Below are 7023 nucleotides of genomic sequence, written 5' to 3'. Positions count from 1 at the left end.
ATTTTCTGTACATTTAGCTTGATCTACCTAAATATATTTGATTATTATTAATAATACTAACTGATATTTAGTTTTTTACCATTTTGAAGTTCCATTTCTTTTAATTTAATTGTGTACATAATTTTAATGTAATTGGATCGTTAGTGTTACCTTCACCGATGATAAATTGAATCCTTACAATAAGCACGAGTGGAAAATATAATTATTAGATTAGAAATAAAAGGGTGCGTATCGATCGATATAACTTTTTTTGATATATATTTTAGTCGTTATAACGATCATTTGATATAATTATTGAATAATATAACAACAAATAATATACTAACAAATTGTATAATTAGAACCGTTGTAACATTGATTGTTTACTTCTTTGAATAATTATCATTAGGCATGCAAACATATAATAGGTACAATCTTATCTTATCTTATCTTAAATCTGCGGGGGCCCTTACGGATACACTTCGACCCATCGGGATCTTTTGTGCAATTACCCCCTACGATCCTAAGATCCTTCAGCTATTCAGGAGCTTCTCGACCATCTCCACGTATCGGATGATGAGGCTCGTGGGTAGCTCTCTGAAGTCCTTCGGTGCCAGGTAGCCTGCTCCAAAGTTCTTCATTCTTTGTCTGGCGAGGGCGTGACATTCACACATTAAATGTCTGACGGTCTCTTCCTCTTCGCCACACATGCGACAATCAGTGTTGTCGGCGTGTCCCATCTTGGCCAAAATTCCTTTGACCCCGTAATGGCCTGTGAACACCCCCGTTATAATTTGAAGTTGTCTTTTGCCTAGCTTCCCTAGCTTTTTGCTCCATCCAGAGTCTACCCTCTGCATAAAGAGCTTTGAATGCTTCAGACCAACCAGGGCATAATAGGTACAATAATATTATTTGAAATACAATGTCAAAAAAAAAGCCTTAACTAAAAATAATTACAAACGGTAATTAGTCAATACCGCTCCGCACCGCCTCCGGTGCAAAAGTGCCCATAATGCTTGCAGCATTACCCCGTTGGATCGCTATCAAATTGTATAATTCTTATTTAATATAATGATCATTTTTTCGAAAAACATTTATTATAACATACTTTTAGTATAATGCTTATTTACGATATTAAATAAATTGTATAACACAAATTAATTATTTCCAAAGCACAGTTAGAATAAAAAAAAATTACAATAAATTAGATCCATCATTTACCAGAAAAGTAGATTAGCTTAGAACTGTGACCCCTACACACAACGCGCTGGTAGCAGCGCGTTGTGTGTAGGGGTCACAGTTCTAACCTAACCCAACCTATTTTTCTGCTACCAGATAAATACATCTACTGTCAGAAAAGTAGGCTAGGTTAGGTTAGAACTGTGATCCCTTAAAAAAGAATAAAATTAATTCATGAAATGATTTATACTGTTTGCTAGTTATATTATACTAGTCGTATATCAATAGATAGTTATACCATATAGCGGTTATTATAAATAATTGTTATACGAAATAATGATTATACAAAATAAAAGTAGATTTTTTGAGGTTATACCAAATGTTAATTATGTCAAATGAGTGATTATATCCTTTAAGAATATACCAAATGTTGTTATATCAAATGTTACTATACCAAAAAAAGTTATACCAATCATTACACACCCGAAATAAAACTATGGATTCGGATTATATTGCGTATAATGAATTTAAAATATTGTATTTATTAGCAGTGTGTGAACCTGCCTGCGTCATGGTTTGTTAATATTTCTTGTATGTGGGTAGCTTTTGCACATTGTAATTTTTCCTCAGTCACCCGTTGGCCACGAATGCTGTAGTGTTCGAAACGTCGAGATGAATTGTCAATTCATTATATGCGATATAATCCGATCCATAGTTTTATTTCATGAGTAACTATCGCAGTAACCGAAGACAATATTATTTAGATTAGATTATAATATTTTAGTTTCTTTAATATCCTAAAATTATTAAAACGTGAAACAACCTTTTATTCTTTCAGATACAATTACATAAATGGATTTTATAACTTTTTTACAACTCGTATCTGGTTGGCATCAAGTCGCGGGGGGTGCCCAGATTGATTCAACCCATTATATAGGTAGTTATAAAGATATTTATGTACAGTTACACCCACTTTCGTTTTTAATCAAACACGTAAGCACCTACCTTGGTTATACTAAATAAACCCCTGTATTTTCCCCACATACCTGAAGGAAACATTTTCGCAGAGATTAAGCCCATAATAGAAGGAACTAGCACTATTTAGGAAAATTAGGGGCCATGTACTCTTTCCTAATTCGTTTGTGTTATTGCTATGTGGTTTTACCCTTAGATATTACCTTCCATTCAGATGAGGTACTACGGGTACTCGGGACTTGTTTAAACCTAACTATACAAAAGTAAATTCTTAAAAAAAAATGTTTTCAGTGAGTGCTAGTGCAAATAGTACCTACCTTGTATTATTAAACTGTCGTTTGAGGTTTAATGGTTTGATGGGTGCAGCAGGCGTTTGCTCACTATGCAAATGGGTAGTTAGTAGATTTCATGGTAGTCCCACTTTCGTCTTAATTTCGATTAAAAACACATGCAAAAAACCTTGGCTTGCCGATAAACGGTTTTTAATGACAAGCACCAGAAAAAGTTGACAACAGCCTTGATCGCAAAGCGGCAAACAAGTTGCCTGCAATACAACGCTGACACCATTACGGTTCTGCACGCAATAAAGGCCAATGACAAAGTTTGACACGATATTACAACTCGAGTACCGCTATGGCGATGTTTACAACTGTTATCGGCGTATATTGGTTTTGTTTGCGGGCCCTCCGGGATTGAGGATTTTAATGTGGGCTCGTTTGTTTCGTTTACGTGGCAGAAATGAAAAATGTCTATCATAAAACAGGGAGTAATGCTACTGTACATAGTGTACATACGCCTCATGCAGTAGTTAGGCAAGCGAAAGTTAATCTTGAACGTTGTAAGTTTCAATATATGAGGCGTATACAAACAATGCATGTTATTGTAATACAAACTGATCCACTAACATTCAATGTGAGGAAACTTATAGATATAAAATTTTCGCCAGCAGCAAAATGAGGATGAACGTCAAAATATCGAATAACTTTGTTTTATTTGTATTATTTAGGATAAAACTTTGACATTCTGAAAGAAATTAAAGTAGTGGAATGAGCTACCTTTTGAGGTGTTCCCTTGCGCTATGACATGTGGTTATTCAAGAAGCAGGTATTCACGGTTCTCAAAGGTCGGCAACGCATAAGTGACTCCCCTGATGTTGCTTATGCCCATGGGCGGCGATGACTGCTTCCCATCAGGCGACTCGTTTGCTCGTTTGCTGCCTATTTCATTAAAAAAAACAGGAGCTGACGCGGATGGTAAAAATTGACTAATACATTTTAAGAGTATGCATCACACGATATAATTAGCTCTATTAAATCAATATGTAAGTCTCGGTAAATCAGGGCAAGTTAGTTACCTCAATTATTTAGATGGTTAAGTCATTTTAAACTGCTTTAAACTGTGAATTTATTACTCTCTGTTACCTTGCCTTTCTCTCTCTCAAAATATACTTAATTCAAGACTTCATTTTTGCATTAATGCAATTAGTCACAGTCTGCGATCAACGTAAACACAAGTATTTCACCCGCAACATTTTGATTACGCACACTTCGTGGAAGGCGTTACGCTACAACGCTGGAGGGTTCAAGTCAGCTACTAGATGGAGCATTCAAGCCATCTCAAAGTCACCACAGCACACTTAAGTCCCTCCACAATCATTTAGTCTGAGAACGCAACTTTTTGACTAGTTGTGTCAACGTTTACAACCAGCTGTTTTGCAATTTTAAGGTACCTAATTATTATCTTCTACGAAGAACTTCTTATGTGCAATGTGAATGTGTTTGATATCCACCAACCATGTTCATTGTTTCACAAAGCATAGCACTAGTGGGAACCGGTTCGACTAAGCTGATTGGTGGCTATCAAACACATCCACGTAGCGCATCTTTGGTAGAAAGGCACCCTATAGAAAGGTATAGTATGTAGGAATAATGTAAGACGCTACTCAAATACGCTGCTCAAATTGGGATTTTACCAGTAAAATTGTACATAACTTTGTCTGGTGACTAGGCCCCGTAGCCGAATGGCATTTCTGCGACGCGAAACGAAAACGAAACGCCGCGAAAGGTAGTCTGGCGGTCCAGTACGCAAGAGCGATAGAGATAGATAGCTGCGAAAGAGATATTATTGTGAGCGTTTCGTGAGCGTTTGTGCATTCGGCTACGTACACAGGCGCTCTTTGTAAATCCTTGATAATGCGGTGTCTGTGTAGTCTGTGGCTACAACGCTGGAGGGTTCACGTCAGCTACTCCTCGACGGGCCTTCACTCACTTTGAACGCTTGTGAGTAATTACCTTCCGTGTCCGCCTCCTTCCTTCCCTGTTTGTGTGTTTCCTGAGACATCCTCTTTGCCTGCTTTGACTGGTGTATAAAATCAAAAAGTTTCAAAACAAGATAGATTTGAAGCGCCGATTGGCACAAATCGTCGTAAATGAATTTGCCCGATATAGTAATTGCATTTTTATATAATATATTATAATATGTTATTATAAGAAATCACAATGAAAAGAAAAATATGACCTCAATATATAATTTATATATTGAGGTCATATTTTTCTTTTCATTGTGATTTCTTGTATACTCATTGAATTATAGTATGTTAGATTCGGTTCTGATGATAAATGAATATAAAAATCCGATGAATTCCGATGGTTGACTGGTAGAGAATGCCATAGGGCATTAAGTCAGCCATTTGTACATTTTTGTTTTATTTGTGCAATAAAGTTTAAATAAATAAATAAATATAAAAATGCCCCAATAGGCGAGACGACTAAAAAAAACTTAGTCCGTCAGTTAGATTATCAAAGAATATTAGACACGTATTTTTTCTTTTTTGTCGTAAACGAAAAATGACGACGGTACAGTGCGTTGAAGTTTCGCGTGACGTCACGCCTAGGTACAATTTTTACTTAGAAGTGACGTGACAAGCCCCCACTCCGGAACTTTGATGCTTTATATCTTTGTATTTTTTCATTAATTAGAAAAAGCGAAAAATATGTGTTCAGTATGTTTGGACGATCTAACTGATGGACTAAAAAGGAATGCCATCTTTTTTATGTAGTCGTCATCCCTATTATTTGTATTGTTCTTATAGGTTCCACCTCACGCATACAAAAGTGAAAAATATTATCACTAAAGCGTAACGTAATAGAATTAACATGTTATTAGGGACAATTTTTTTTAAATAGTGGGAGAGGGAATGTGTCGACTTTGAGTATGAGTCCAAAATCATCAGGATTGCAGAGAATAAGGTCTAGAATAGGTATATTTTTCTGAGAACGCCCTCAAAGTACTTAAAAAAAAATCATTCAAACAGTAGGTATCTAAGGAACAAAGCTAAAGGTCTGAAATTAACCTGTCTTGTGCCCTTATCAAGCACGTCATCGGTTAATTTCCTCGTAATTAAATGGGAAATGGCTAGTAACATAGCGGTTACGAAGACGGGCGAACTTCTTAATTACGAGTATGAACAACATGCGAGTGTACAGTCAGTTACAGAGAAGTGACTTGTAAATCATTTCGCAGCAGACTGTTCCTAAGGTTTAACCAGATCAAGGTTTTAGTGCTAAAAACCCATACAACAAGTAATTACAAGTTTGGTCGTAACTGCCGTATTGAGCATCAATGTATAAATTGAACCTTCGAATAAATTTTGCTTAAATCGAAATTTTATCAGCGTAAACTTTACGTAAACTGTAAACAAACCCGAACATGATATATATGTAAAACGGCCATTAATCAAGGAAATTGATCATACTGCAACAACGTTAACCTTTATGTCGTGATGACGGCCCGAGGGGCGTTAATTCCCCGAATGTAATCTATTTATCGACAATGCAAACCTCACCGTGATAAAATTTTACATCGCCTTAACTTGTGGAGTGGCCCTTCCCAGGGTATCTAACCAACATCACAATTGTTTACGCTTCGTACGCTCTCCTTATCGCTCTTCAGGAGCGGCGTGACAGAGTGAAACTACGTTTCGAAGGTCACGTAGCGTCAGCGATTGTCACCTCGGTTAGGCCGGCAGGGGACTCCGCATTGTCTTTTGCCCTTGCCATTTTAGTGCTGTGCATAAAACTCAGCAATAATGATGACGGCGGGGTGCGGAATAGATATTTCACTGTATTTTTAAAGATCGTGCCTTCGAAGTGAGTAAAGGTTTTTCAGTGACAGATGACAAAATAGTCGTTATATTCTGTCACGATCAGTTTTAAAGCAGAGTTTAGCCCATAGGGTATTCCTTCCAAAATTATAGACAAAATTGGCAATAACAATGCAATAATCGTCCGTTTTGTTCGAAAAAATAAATCAAATCAGTTTGCATTTTTTGGCCAGCCTGTACTAAATGTACTAATACAGTTATTTACATATTTATTTTTGTAATAATACCAACAACTACAAAAACATTGCTTTTTTAAAACCTCAAAGCCAATTCCAGGTATTTACAAAGAGAAATTTAATTAAAAATATATCAAACGTTCGCTTTAGTATTATTTTTTGCTGAAAAAAAAAATAGGTAAGTAACTTACCTATGCTCAACTTCATAATTTGACCACTATGCTATAGTCCTGGAGTATACATACAAGAAGATCATGGACTAATAGTGTTCCAGCTTCGTTCCTGCCACCACGTGTCTTTTATATATTTTGTAGGGCGCGTTCCGCAACCTCAGCAGGGGGACCATTGATCGAGTGCTGACTTCTTGTCAGGGGTGTCGTGGTTCGCAGGTTCGGGGCAAACTGAATTCGATCCAAGATCAGACAATTTACCAGAGCCATGGCGTTTTGTCACTTAAATAGTGTAATCAGCAGTTCTCAAAAAGTTTTTACAAAAATTATGGAAATAAACAATAACTAAAAGCGGGTAGATTATATTTATTTGTCTACCCCG

Source organism: Leguminivora glycinivorella, chromosome 8, assembly GCF_023078275.1.
Source record: "Leguminivora glycinivorella isolate SPB_JAAS2020 chromosome 8, LegGlyc_1.1, whole genome shotgun sequence".
Taxonomy (NCBI): Eukaryota; Metazoa; Arthropoda; class Insecta; order Lepidoptera; family Tortricidae; genus Leguminivora; species Leguminivora glycinivorella.
Note: the sequence above shows the minus strand (reverse complement) of the source record.